Below are 15,812 nucleotides of genomic sequence, written 5' to 3'. Positions count from 1 at the left end.
AAAAATTAAAAAAAAAAAAAACTTGTTCACATTTCCACCAGATAAAAACACTAAGAAGCTACTTCCTATAAGGAGCAAGCCCTTACTAGACACAAAATCACTTAATGTCTGGGTCTTGGACTTCCAGACCTCAAAATTGGAAGCAATACATTTTTGTTATGTATAAATTACCTATTTACAGTATTTTATTACAGCAACACATAGGACATCTATATCAAATCCTTGACTTAGAGAACATTCCAGAGGATAGAACAAAACAAACTAAGAGCAAGAAGAATACTATGAAATGTGACTGTCTTCTGGACACAGGATTGTTGTTACACATGGAGTCACAACAGTTTTATTCCTATGCACAATACTACACACTACCAAGCCAGTTAAAATTCCAACACAGATGCATGAAGACTCCTGAGGTCCTAGCTGAGGAGCTAATCACAGTAAATGGAAGCTGGGATGGAGGAGAGACATTTCTCTTTGAATGTGACCACTGGTAAGTCTCACATGCACTAAGGATGGCCCCATTCCCATAAGCATATGATACAACACTAACTGGACTCTCTGGCTTGTCAAAGAAAGAAGACATAAGGCTGAGAGGGAAGGGTGCTGGGGCAGATTAGGAGAGAATAAGGGAGAGCAAGTGGGAAATGGCTGTGATCCAAGTACATTATATGCATGTATGAAAATTTAAAACACTAAATAAATATATTGAAAAAATAAGTATACCCAGTTATACTCCATCTTTCAAGTCCTTTGAATAATATGACTTCAAATGCCACCAAAACCATGCATAAAACTATTTCTAAGACACTTAGATTAGATTCTGTTTTAAGACACCTGATGCCATTTTTGGCATTGAGACATTAGGAGACTCACATCTCCTTGGGCATAAACTTTAAAGTACTAAGAATACTTGTCACAGACAGCACATAGTATATCTTTTTCAAGTCTGATGAATGTTTTAAAACATAATTTTTATGTAAGAGTATAGATAAAAAGCCTAATTTACAGGAATCACTAAAATTAAACAGCAACAACAATAGAAATGAACTCTATGATACTTTGTATAAGCATATTGTTTGAGTTCATTCTGTTTTTCAAATAAACAGCAATACATTTACTTGGGGTAAAACTTTTTTAGTCAATTAAGAATAGACTTTATGAAACTTTTCAGCAGGAAAATGTAGACATATGATTCATTGACTCCCCTCCATCATCCAGGTCATTCTTTGGACAAGTTTATGAATTACTAAAAAGATTCTTGAACTAGATTCATGATTCAGAAGCTCTGCCTCCAAAGACACATTTGCCCACAATACCACATTATCCTGGGAATAATTTTATCAAAATTTTTATTAAACCTTTATTATGTATTAGGTACTGTGTGCTGGAGAAGTTGTTTATATATAAAGGAGGGAAATAACAGTGGCACATGTTTATCTAGGGCTTGAAAGAGATGACTTACAGGATAAAAACCTTTATACTTAAGTAAGAGAACCAGAGTTTAGATTACTAGAATGTCTACAAAAGGTGTGGTAGGAATGCAGCTGCCTGTAACCCCAGCATCTGAGTGACAGAGACAGAGATCCCCTTATCAAGATAACTGGGTAGACTAGTAGAATCAGTGAACTCTAGGGTCATTATAGAGACACTGCCTCAATAAAGTGGCAAGTGATCAAAGAAGACATTTGTTTCAACTTCAGACCTACACGTAAGTAAGTACACCAGTGTTCACACACAGGAGCACTCACTGATAGACAAGCAGCCAAACAAATAGAAACATACATAAATACACACACGTGCACGCGCGCACATGCACGCATGCACACACACACCATACATGTATCTGAAAATATTTTTCTGTCTACAAAAGTATTTCCTAAGTTCATCTCATAAAAGTATTAGTTGCAAACAACTTTGCCAACTGAAATTCTCTAAATTAACTTTTAGAACGAACATTTATAGTGCTCCTTCCACGCTTGTTATAGTATTAGAACGCCAGAGAATATATCTTTTCTTATCTCTTCCTTATCTTCTTATAACTTTGTCTCCTCTGTTATGTGGCCTACAAGGCTGGCCAGCCATCAGACTGAAGCCACATCATGAATATCTTTCTCTTTTCCATATCAGACCCATCAGTCACTGACCAGTTGTCACAACCAAAATATGTACTGCTTCAAAGGATCCTTCTGATCCCACAGAGGCCCATTCTTTCAGTATATAACAGTCCAACTCTTAAGTTACAAAACATGTTCACGTTGAGTGTTTGCCTAACACTGTTCATGCAGTTCTGAAGAAAAGAAAAGATGCTGAGGCAAATCATTTCACTGGCATTTTACCAGACTCTTCTGGTATCTAGGGAGCTCTGAGTACTGAAGAGAGTTTTCCACAGCTGTTCAGACCCACAGACAAGCAAATTAGGAGTATACTACATTGTAGTTCTGAAGGAGCCCATAATTGGCACTATGCAAAAGAAAAGCCACTCTGTGATTAAGACGAAATAGGGAAAATGAGGCAGCCAAAGAGAATGAACTTCTATGTCAACAGAAGGTCTTTCAGAAACTGGAAGTGAAGGCCTTCTAGAAGGAACTACTGTAGAAGAATAGAAATCTGTAGAAGTATATGGTTGATAGTCACCATTTGAAAGGCACAAATGCTGATGATAAATTTCCTTTGGGCCAGAGAAAACCAGTGACTTCTTTTTCTAACAAAAATAGCCATTGTAGATTAATTAGAAAAGAATAACTTGGATCAAGCATCTAGAAGAAAAAGAACCAATATCGTGGTTGTTACGATATTAAGTCAATTAAGTCAAAGGAGAATTTAAAAGGCTGCATCCCACAATGTCTGCAAACAGTCATGGAAACAAGTCACTGTCTCCACAAATATGTATGTGTGTGGTAAGAACCTGTTGTGTGGGGGGGGAAAGAACAAAAACCAACACAACGAAACAAAAGCTGAAAGGAAAAAAAAGTGCACAGAAAACAAAGATGGCAGTGCACCTGTCATGGAGCTCAGAGGAGTTTGAAAGACCTAGAGAGACTCCAAGGGCTGACATGGTGGTAGAAAGGAAGACGACAGGGCCTGTGTTAGCTCCAGATCAACTAAGAAAAAAGGCAAGTCTTATGGGAAGATGTTTTTAAATTGTGGATGTACAAAATCCCAAGGAAAGATGGCAAAATAGAGCTGTGCGTAGAAAATGATGAATCTATAAAATTTGCTTGCCCTATCTCAGCCAGCAAGTGACAAGCACAGAAGTCATTCCTGAAAAGAGATGTATGGCTCCATGGAGTTCCCACAGAGAAATGTCATTGCTGAATAGGGCTGGGCCTCGGCCTGAAGGCCAGCAGGCCACCAACATAGAGCAGCTGCAGCTTCAACCTGTGCTCTTTGCCCTGCTAGGAGACGGAGCACAGCACAATGGTTCAACTGCAGTCTATTAGATCACAAGCTATGCAAGGGGAGGCTAGCTGAGAGGCAGCTAACATCAAGGGCAAGGCAGCTCCTGTGGCATCATGTCACAGCTGAGTAGAGCCAGTCCTAGGCCTGCCAATTGGCACCTAGCAAGTAGTAGCTACAGGCACAGCCCGAGCTGGTCGCCTGCTGGGATACAAAGAATGCACAGCGAGGCCCGAAGGCTCCTAGCACAAAAGTTGAGACTGGTGAGCCTCTGGGTGGCCAGTATCAAGGGCAAGGAGGATGCAGGTGAGGAATTAATTTGAATTCATATAGCTACCTTATGTATGGGTTTTAAGTTAGGGATGAGCCCCATACTGATGCATAAATGTGAATCCTAAGCAGACATCTACTGTGGTGGCCTGAACCTTAGGCAGGCTAATTATTTATTCAGAAATGAGCTTATGAAACAGTAGTTTCCTGTGATGCTAAAAATCATGAGGAATGACCCTCTGGATGATGCTAAAATGAAGCCAAGAAACATCATTTTTTTCTGCTTTTTCTTGATATTATCATATCTCCATGTGGTAAACAGAACTCCAAGTTTACCAGCAACAACAAGAATTAAAAGAAGGTGTATTCCTAACAACTGAATTCTGACCTATTTGGTCCAGAAACACATACATCTCTTTCCATGCTAAACACACACACACACACACACACACACACACACACACACACACACACACACACACACACAAGTATGCACTAATAATAATAATAATAATTTTAATAATAATAATAATAATATACACATTTTTCTTGTAATAGTAGAAGACCTTTGTGACTGCTCTTTGCCCTGCTAGGAGATGGAGCACACTGAGTCATAGGGAGCTTAATATAGACCCTAAGCGATAGTCAATGCAATAAAAACTGACCTTGCTTATTTTTGTTTGCACATCCTATGTTCAAGCCTATTCTGATGAGCCCTCGGGAGTCTTGCATTTTTGTTAACACCAAAACCCCTCTCCTATCCCCAACCACACATCCTATGCTCACCAGCCTAGTGAGACCCTGGACCTTTATCCAGCATAATGGCAACACCAGCTGGCATACTCACATGGATTTGGGAAATTTCACAATGTCCCACCTCTAGCTGGAAAGCTACAGGTTGTCAATGGTTACCAAATGAGGAAGAATTAGCTTCTTCCAGGGATGGGTCTTAGGTATCCAATGCTTAAGTAGTCAGCCCTGTACACATGCACATGTGGGCAACACTAAGTAAACTCAGTAGATTGTCCATACATTCAAAATAATAATCAAAGAAAAGACAATTAATTTTGGAGGGATTTGGGAAGAGGTCAGAGTGAGAGTGACATAGATAGGGTGTTCATATATGGTGTCCTCAAAAATGTTTAAGATTTTTAAAAAAGAGTGTTTAATAAGTATAGTGGAAACAGAGTCTAAGGTGAACTCTGTGTAAGTTTTAAAAATTGTTTAACCTTTATGACCTTCACTTTTCTCTCAAAGAAAGTATACTGAAGAGATGATCTGTCAGGTTCCTTACCTCCACAATCTTATTAAAAGCCTCAAAAATCAATTGACTCTGGGTAGGGAAACTCTGCAAGAGCAGTGAGAGGGTTAAGGCACTAAATGAATAATATGACAGATCAGAAAGATGAATTAGCTTCAGGGAGAATCAACAGTGTGAATTATTATAGGCTTGGGGGCTTTCTCTAGTCCTCATCAGCACCCAGAGGAAGCAGGTGTTAATGATACTATTGGGAATAAATCTGCAGATTGCTGCAGAAGCAGCAGGCAATGGAAACTCCAAATTTACACTAATGCAATCTGAATCTGTGCCATAATCAGCCCAGTGAAGGTCCTTTGGAGTGGCTGACAGCAATATGAAAAGTTGAAAATGAAGGCTAAATAATAAGTATAAAGTCAAGTGAATATATGTAACCTCATTCTCTCAAAAAAAAAAAAAAAAAAAAAAACCTAATATTCTGCTTATGAGTGCCTCTTTCCAACCAAGGAAAACTATTATTCCAATCATCAATAAACAGTTGGGACTCTTTTATTTTTTGAGGAAGTGAAAAAAAGCATTTGATCAATTCATTTATTTGGACCTAAAGAAGATTAGCTAGAAAAGGGATACAGAAAGTTGGATTGTGAAATAGAAAATAGAGGCACAGAGACAGTAAACTGAGGATGTAATCCCTAATTATCAGACAACAGTTGAATGAGAACTGAACTTTTCAGGGAAAGAATCCATATATTCAGAGTTAAAGAGCCAAGCAAACCAAGTGCCTAATTGCTTCAGAGTAGGAAACTAGGCTTTGTGATCTCCAAATCAGTTTTATAAGATGGATTGAGTGTACTTGAAAAACAGAAGGTATATATATATATATATATATATATATATATATATATATATATATATATATATATATATATATATATATATATATAGAGAGAGAGAGAGAGAGAGAGAGAGAGAGAGAGAGAATTTATCTAGGTAGATTTACATACATTGTAGTTTGCCCCAGCTGCAGCCCTCCTGGCCGGTATGTATGCGTCTCACACTTAAGGTACCACTGACCATCTAGAATATGGTACCTCATTCCTTCTTCATCTTTTTGTTGCTGTTATTTTGTTAGCTGGTATATTTGGGGAGTTGTTTCATTTTTTAGTGCTAAGTATTGAACCCAGGACTTTGTGCGTGCTTGTCATGTTCTCCACTACCTAGTTCCACATTTGTTTCCTCTTTACCTTTTACAGCCCTCTTTCTCTCATGCCCTAGCAGTTCTGACTCCATTTCTAATCTCCTATTGTTCTCATCCTGCCTGCATGACAGACCATGACTGCTAATTCAACACTTGGTGTTCTTAATTGTTTTTTAAAAGAACTTTGTAACTGTTTATGTTTTATAAGCTAAGGGGTATTGCTTTTCTATGTTTCAGTGTTCTGGAACCCATACATATCTAGTCTATGATGAAATCATTGATTAGTTGGTTTTGAAATACATCCTACACAAACATCCTTAGGGTCCTCTTCCTAAAGTTTATGAAATAGCACGCTTGTCTTTCATTTTTCATTTATACACAAGTATAATTGTGGCAGGAACACAGATTCTCCTATCATCTACCCATTACAGCTGTCACTACTCTTGTACAGCACATACCTAGTATCTCATGTATCAAGTCATGCATTAGACTGCAACTCTCAGAGATGCCTTTTATCATGGTGACCAAGGAATATTCTTGGGTGTGTAAGAATGAAATTATATGTATATAATTATATTATAGAAAGTAGCAGTCAACAGGTAAGCAGCTAATATATGATCCTGTGGACAATGAGAAAATGAGTTTTGAAAGGCAGTGACATCCTGAAGGTGACAGGAAAAGTATCGTGTGAAAGTATCAAGATACCCAGAAACAAGACAAATAGTAGTCTGGATAAAAGGGGCAAAGGAACTAAATGCTTATCTCAAAACAGGTGTCAGGAATTCAGGCAAAGTATGCTTAAAATATACAAACTAAAACATGTTTAATCTCATTTCAAATCACCAGAGAATGACGATCAGGGTGTGAGAAGCAACTTTTTGAAAACTATGCACCAGTCTCTCAGTTTATCCTAAATGATTCTGATGTTTATTAAATAATGTATTCTGGGAGTACAATCTATTCATTATAACATATATATTTCTTTGTACAATGCATAATTGTAACAGAATTTGTATACAAGTCATTATAAGAGTAACCAATGCATTTATGATGTCAGCTTCAATGACACAGGAATGTACTTTGTGTCAAGTGCTATTGCCAATCATTTGCAAACACTAACTCACATCAATTCTGACATTATCCCTGTCTCACAAATAATGCATTAAAGACACAATCAAGTCAATTTTTCTCAGTTCATTCTTTCCCATAGTCAGCTGAGATGAAGATGATATTTGAAATCAGCATATCTGATTTCATAGTCCTAGGTATTTTAAAAACTTTTATTATTATTTTTCACTTTTTACATATACATTTATATTATTACAGATAAATGCAATAAGCAACATACAGCAAGAAGAACCTTGAAACAGTCAGGAAATATAAATATGCTACATTCATAATGTTTTGATTATATAAATTTGGCAAACTTGAAGAAAATATCTTTCCTATCTTGGTGAGTCTAAAGTTCTGAATGTAAATCAATATCTATCATCTCATCTCTATCAACTTAAAACATCTATTTAGACCTAAAAACATCTTAACCCCTAAACAAGGTTTTTGAAGACATTATCTATCTATCTATCTATCTATCTATCTATCTATCTATCTATCATACCTATCTGTTATACCTAGGATATATATTCTTACGATAAAAATAGACTAGTAAGCTGAGCATGGTGGCACACACCTTTAATCTCAGCACTCAGAAGGCACAGGCAGGTGGATCTCTATGAGTTCGAGGCCAGTCTGGACTACAAAGCGAGTCCAGAATAGCCAGGGATACACAGAGAAACCCTGCCCCCCCCCAAAAAAGAGGACTGTAATAAAATAGACCATGGTTTGATCGACTAGCAATTAACTTGTATTACTTTATTATCCTAAAAAGGCTGCAATAGTACTTTCAAAGTATTGGAAATAAATCTTGTATTATAATTGAGTTGTGTGGGTACAATACCTCATATTAGAGTAGCAATATGTGTGTGTGTGTGTGTGTGTGTGTGTGTGTATTGTGTGTGAAGAATAATCTTAAATTTGAATTCTATACCAATGTATCAAAATTAAACTCATTTTGCACCAATATACAAATTCTATACCAATGAGTTAAAAATAACCTTATTTGTGAGTAACAATTAAGTCCTTAAATTAAGAACTGGATTCACTAATCTACTTTTTGTTCTATCATCCCTATATATTTCTATATTCCTCCTTCTTTCTTTTCAACCTCTATCTCCAAACCTAAGAAAGAAAGATAAAGGAAAAGAGAAACATCCCTGAGTCCAACCTCGTTTTTTTCTCTGCATAAGACCAATAATAACTTATAACCATCTACTAATAAAAAATAGACATCTATAGCTCAAGAGAACAACCAAAAACCTACAGAACCCCGCTTAGGGGAAATGGGGCATCACTCTTTTAATGTTTCTTCGGGCCAAATAAAATTGGGGAAAATGCTTAAACAATCTAAGAATAGCATTTATGGTCAAGTTTCTAAATGTTGAGAAATTCCAGGCTTAATAGAAGTCTTATGTGGGACAATCTGAATTTCTGAAGCTTTCTTCAAACCTGTCCTGTTCTGATGAGGAACAGCAACTGAAGCGCATGGGGCTGGAACATGAAGGATGCAGGAGGTCAGCCTCCAGCTTGCTGAGAGGAATGAATCCTGTCATTCCTGTCAGGTCTGATCCAGCTTAAATGTCTGATTCTTTTTTTCTGAAAACATATAATTTCTCACAAGCATTATACAGTCGTAAAACTATAAATGTGTGAGGTGTGCATGATGCACAGAACAATTAAGGTTGTTTCTTCTCTTCATATGAGCAGAAGAAAGGCATCTGTAAATCTTCATTCATATCATATGAAGAATGGCATCTAATAAGAAGTCACTGGGATTTTGTGACCAACAAGAAGCATTGTATATGCATAGACATTCATGTCTCAACCCGTCTCATAGCTATTCCCATGTAGTGGGATTAACAATATAAGTTACCTGCTTGTTCTACAGTTTGAAGTCTTAAGTCTTTTTTGTTTTCCCACACTTTATATAATTCTGCCTTTTAAGAATGTGTTTTAGCTAGGTGATATAAAAATTACATCAACTGTTACTGAAATTTCTTAATCTCTTTCTACTCATCCCACACCCAACTCCATCCTTATAGAGCCTAGTTCCCACTGTGTGTGAATCTAAAGAAAGATTTATAGGTTTATTGGTATTCATTGGTAACTGACATAAAAGCTCACTTTATGTTTGAACCATCTATTTTAATTTACTTTATTCTTGAACTGGTTATTCCTTTTCAGGAGACACTGTTCTTCTTGGAGTTATTATCCTTCTACATTGTTAGTAATGCAAAACTCAATTTTTCTTAAGAATTCTTCCCCTTATTATCAAAACAGTTTCTAATATTCTTCTATTTGAAGAACATCTCCTGTCTGTTACATTAATCTTTTACAAACCAAGAAAGACTTCAGAGCAGTTTCACCAAACATCTGACCCTGTTGGGTTGTCTGTCTCTCTCATTATTGCTAACAGAGATTCACTTAATGATAAAGAAACATTGCCTCATCCTCCTCCTTGGTCATCCACCAGCACAGTCCCCTTTTCCCTCTCCCATTACTCAGTGCAGACACTGAGTAGCACTTCCTCCCCAAGGACCATTGTCACAACATTTATGGATCTCTGACAGGTCAGATTTGCTTGTTAATCTGATTGTCATGCAGAAGTGACTGAAAACATAAGAATTTTTGAAACTCTCTGTATCAAATAGTCTCCACATAAAAAATAGAGCTTATATTCAAACTTAGACTTTATTTTGTAACTAGGACTTATTAAATTACCATGTCCCTGAAGTTTTAATAACTGGGAAATAGAACTGTTCCAAATTCTGGCAACTTTGGGAGATGATGTCTCCAATTCCCCCGCACTCATCTTCTGTACTTTTCTACATTGTTAAGAGCTTACTTTAGCAACCATCCTCCCATTTCTAGCCTTTATTCTCCCACTCCTTCTTTCCTTCCCTTCCTTCCTTTCTTTCTTCTTTCCTTCCCTTCTTTTCTCTCCCAGCCCATGTCTCTCATGTTTCTTTTACTGTTGATCTTTGCCTGGGTGTACATTTCCTTGGATCAGGCATGTGAACAGACAATGAGTCAGTTATTTACTCTGTTAAATATATAATAGACTTTACTAGACTGAGAATGAAAAAATGTGATTTTGAAAAGTCCGTGGAGGCCCATATTTACAAGAATTTTATTGCTGTCATTTTACAGAGGAAATTAGTCTTTTATGCATTCAGTAATGATCCTCCAGACACTCTTTTATACTGGCATGTTTATAAATTCCTTATTTTTACAGCAAGGCAAAAATATTCTTCACTTACCACAATTGACTGGAAGAAGATACAGAACCATTCTGGAATGCAGATAGTATCCTGGCTAGGAATACAGTAGCTGCAAGCCACTAGGCAATGACTAAACACTTATTTCAAGGAGTTATTGAAAACTGTAATGAGGAAGATTTTTTAGCACAAAATATTCTTCTTGGAAACACTGCTGCTATAGTTAAAGAACAGAAAGCTTAGACATTGGGCAGAGGAACCCTATGTAAGCTGTCTTGGGGATTTGCTTGCCTTGGCTAGTACTAAGCAAATGCTGTTTAGAAAGGGCCCTTTGTGAAGGTATCTGGCCTCAGTACCTCCTTTCTCCACTGTTTCAAAAGTTGGAGCTGTGTCTCTTTTGTCACTTTGAAAACTATCTCAGAGGCTCCTTGCTCAGCTGATGAGATCCATGTCAGGCCTGGATACAAACCCCTCTATCCATCTTGCAGGCATGAAAGAAACTTTCTAACTATGTAAACTACAATCCACTATTTTTTTTTCTTGATTTTAAAGCTTCATGATTTGTTTGGGATTTATCTTTGTTTTTATTTTTATTATTTCTATTTATTTTTGTGTGAATGAATGTTTTGCTTGCATGTACGTCTGAGCACCACTTCTGAGCTGGGAGCCTCTGGAGTCTAGATGATAGAGTTGGATCCTCTTGAATTGGAGTTACTAACAGTTGTGAGCCACAACGTAAGGACTGAAAATCAAACCTTGCTCCTCTGGTTGAGCAGCCAAGGCTTCTAACCACTGAGCCACATTTTCAACAGATTGGACCTGTTTCTAAATGCAACTCATGCACCTCTGAATATTTTTTTCTCCTGTAAGGTCTACTTCACCCTAATTTAGGAAGGAGGTAAATACATCAATTTTTTTAGCAGGGGTTTATTTTCAGTATTAACCTGGATACAGAAACTTGTTCAGCTTCTTTTGACACTACAGAGGTCTCAGAACTAAGTAAAGAGAATTACAGGAATTGGTTGCCAGAAACCTGGATTCAGAACTCTAATGCCTGACTAGTTGATAGATTCTTTGGTTAAAGTAACATTTGAGAGCTTACCATGTTCTTAAAGCAAAGTATATGTGGCTACATTTACTCTATCATAAAATATGATATATTAATATAAGTACCATTAAAAGCTGACTAAACTAAATATTAAACAGATTGGATGACTTATTGAAGGAATACCTAGTAATGTTATTTAACTCCAAATGATTCCCAGAGTTGAGTGCATAGCAACTCCATAACAACTGCTCTCTTCTTCATATTATTTTCTTTTGTGAATCCCATGTAAGTTTATAACACATGTGTGTGCATGTCTGGATACTTATTCACAACATAATAGTCATAGTCACTGATTTAAACTCAAAAGGACATTGATAATTTAAGCTTCACTTTCTTACTTTTCCATTGGTGGAGGTCGCATATAATTTATATCTTCTTTCCTGATGATTCTTAGTCTCTAAATTTGTCAACATTGTTGAAACATGGAGTTGTTTGAATGAATGACCCAAGTTATTTTTGAAACTTGTATAAAAAAACACTACATCCAATGAATAGCTTTGTTTTGACTCTTTTCTCTGTATGTTGAACCAAAGCTAGAGATGACCTGTACATCTCTGAGAAACAGGAACATAAATAAAAGATATTTGGCCTCAATATAATAATAAAAATATTATTCTGCCTCAAATACAACTGAATAAATTGGAATTTCTACTCATAAAATATTTAAACTATAAATACTCTCTAAGGGTACTAGCTAGCCCTCTCTGGCATCCTTCTACTAAATTATTACCTGAAAACTTAACTCTTCTCTGGAAAATGACGAGATAAACATGTTTCCTTTACATTCAGAGGTGTGCTGAGGTGTGAATAGCTCATAGGAGGTCTTATGTTCTGAAAGTAGATTTTAACCAGATCAATGGTAAAGATGGGAGCCTTAAAGAGAAGCCAAAGGAGCTAGTAGTTAACTTTTTTTCTTCTGAAACGTTTAATATGCTTTTGGCCTTGCTAGACATTTACTGCTTGGTTTCTGGATGACAGACAAGGGATATATCAAAGATCAATTGCCCCTAATCTTGGCCAAGGCAGCAATGAGAAGGAAAAATTATTTCCCAGACACTGTAGATTTTCTCATAATCAAGACAAAACCCAAAAAAGAAATTCTATATGCTGGAACATGTGCTTCCCAAATCCCATGGCCTTCTGTTATAAAAGTGAGTAGGAATTCTAGACTTGCTAATGTCAAAGAATTGTGCTGGTAGGTGGAGTCTTACCTTGATATAAGAATATTGTGAGGCAAAAGGTTATGAGATAAGTAAGAAGGTATAATTTGCACTTCTAGTAGATCATTGGCAAGAGTGTCCAGATGCAACTAATTGAGCAATAGCTAATTAATGTGGATAGCTAGGAAGTGAAAGAAGAGGGTATCTAGGCCTAGAGTGTTGATCATAGGGAGGAAAAATATGATTTATTAGCAAATATATTGTTGCTTATGAATTGAGTATAGAAAGTAGGGCAGAAGAAGCAGAAAATACATCTTCTGGCATGTTATTATTCTGACTGATAATTTGGGTTTCTGATGAGTATTTTGATGTTTTGTTACATGAAGGTTTTTAGCATTTGTTAGTTTCTTTACTACATATCTGAAAAAAAGGTGATAAAAAAGATGCTAAAAGCATAGTAGAACACTATATATGAAAACATTCAGAAAATTATGTATTCTGTAATATAGAATTTATTACCTTTACTATGTCCCAGGTATTGCAATGAAGAGCTTGAAGTTAAATTGTTTGTTTAATCTTTCCATCAATACCGTGAGACAGAAATTGACTTGGACAAGGATGGTGAATATCAGAGTGCTAAAATAACCTGTCCAGAGTAACAGATGAAGCCTGGAACTTAAACATATATTTATAAGGCAGAATGTGTACTATAGGGATAACCATTTCATTCAAGGAGAGGAGAAAGAAAGATAAGAGAGAATGAGAGAGTGAGAACAGGAATCTTCACTGCTCTTGCCTTATACTTGTGAGAGAAATTGATTACTGTAAAGTTCTGAGGTTCCACTACAGTCATGCTCATTCCCGAATGCACATTGGAACCATTAAGATAGCTTTAAAACAATACTGAAGCCTTTGTTCTTCTCCAAGGAGCCTCAAGCTTTGCGAAGCTCCCAGGTAATTCTACTGTGTAGCCAAATGGGTAAGCCACTACACAACAGTTACAACCCCACAGAGCATGAAAACACCAGCATGCTTGGGACTTGGATCTGAAGGCTCTCTTCCTACATGAAATAAAAGGCAGGAGCTAGAGTAGAATGGGGGAAGGGACAAATGGCTAAGAATTGATTGAATTCAATTTTCATTGCTGCACTCTGAATGGCAACTTTCCCAGCAGATACATTACTAGTCATGTCCCAGCCATAAAACATAGAACTCTCATTTCTTCTGCAGCATTATATACTCTGAGTGCTTTTCAGCATTATTAACCTCCATGATCAAAATAGATGGGGAGGCTGAAAGCCAGGGAAAAACCTCTTTTCATCATCTGAATTGCAAAGCCACACAGTAAAATAGAAGGCACCCTCTGTTTGAGTGTTCTTGTTCAATCAGGCAAGCCTAGAGCTACACAGTCTCTGTGTGAAAATAACAGGTTTAAAAAGGACGATGGACCTTGAAAAATACACGTACTTTAATTAGGCTCATTCCTATTAGGATAACAGCATATCTTATTTGCATAGTGTTTTCTATGAACAAGGCCATCATCATATCCTTTAGTCATATTTTCATGCTAAAGCTAAAACACGTAACGGGAAACACCCATCATTTACTGCTGCTCAGCATACACTCCCTTCCTATTTGGATGAATTTTCTATCAAAGAATTTGATAGAAAACAAGTTCGCTTCCTGGTGGGGAAGCATAAGAAAGATTAGTATTCCTTCTGCCTCCCAGAAACTGGCTATCGCAGTCTGACAGCACAGCCAATTAGATGCTTTCAAATAACCACAGACCTTTGAAGAAGAAGTGTGACAATGTTAGAGATTGTGGGTGGTGGTTAGTCAAGAGAAAGAATCCAGATCCAGGTTCACACATTGTGGAAAAACTTTATGACTTTCTGTCAATTCCTTCTGTTTCCAGTCTTCGTTTCCCCTTCCATGAAACATAGATGTGTACATAATCACACGGAATTCCTGATATTGCTCTTAGCTTGCGGTTACCTAAAATGGTTAATTTTCCAGGTAGGTAATTTGGAAAGCTTGATGAATGTCAAGATATATTTGTTTATATAAGAGTCATATTTTTCACATGTAAAGTTGTACATGTACAGAATTCATAAAGCCCAGAATCTAACTTCAATGTTCAATAAGTAATTAAAATGTTAGCTACATTAATTAAAATTTGAACACTAATTAAAACAGTAATTCAGTAAGTAGATAAAACATTAACTGTTGGTTTATAACTATTCAAAATATATTTAATAATTCTCATTTTTTCCTATTTCTAAAAAATACCTGTTCCTGGGGTGGGAGGTGATGCCTTCCTGGCTCACCTTCCCTACCTTCAGGAGTTGGGAGAGCTGCCCACAGCATATGAGAATGGGAAAGCTATCCCTGCCCCCTCACTCTCTGTAGCACTCAGGAGAAAAGATCATGCACCTCACCTGTTCAACACAGTGAAGCTGGCACTGATGGTCAAAGCACAGCTGAGACATCCAGAGCATGTGGGAGTTGGAGTGCTGCAGCATTTCAGGCTGCAGCATTTGGGACAGTGGGTCCTGCACCTTGACTGGACAGCACTGTGGAGCTGGACCTGGAGGCATAGGTGCTGGTGAGGTGGCCAGGAGAGCAGAAGAGCTGACCCTGCCTACTGCCAGTGGTGGCAATGGGTGGCCAAGCTAGAGCAGTGTTAGAGAGATCAGCACATTAACCACCTCAGCTACAACCCAGGCCCAGAATCAGGGCTCTGAATTGGCCCACCGCAAAATATGTATCATCTGTGAACCGTTGGGACAAGCGAAAGGGCCAGTTCTGCTGTTCCAACACTGTAGGACCTCCATGACACAGAGCAACAACAGAATAACTGGGAGGAAGCATGGTGAGGATCCAATATTAATGGCGTATTAGAAGCCAGAGATCTTGAACCAGACAAATGATTTGTTGCAATGAACACTTGTGTGGACAGAGGAACACACTGTGGGACTCACTGGGATATTATACTACAGCTTCCAATGTGAGATGCGTTTTATGCTTTGTTTTTCTTTCTTTCTTTTTGTTTGTTTGCGTGTGTTTTATTTTGAGGTGGGAGGTTGTAAGG

The 15,812-nt window shown here is 37.2% G+C and overlaps 1 pseudogene; it reads right to left on the bottom strand.

Moving 5' to 3' along the window:
* The window catches only part of LOC127198583 (high mobility group protein B1-like), a 33,696-nt pseudogene extending 18,378 nt beyond the window's left edge, over nt 1-15,318 (bottom strand).
* Nucleotides 15,319-15,812: the final 494 nt, after the last annotated feature.

Source organism: Acomys russatus, chromosome 2 (assembly GCF_903995435.1).
Source record: "Acomys russatus chromosome 2, mAcoRus1.1, whole genome shotgun sequence".
NCBI lineage: Eukaryota > Metazoa > Chordata > Mammalia > Rodentia > Muridae > Acomys > Acomys russatus.
The sequence above is the reverse complement of the archived record's forward strand: the minus strand, read 5'-3'. Positions and strand labels throughout refer to the sequence as shown.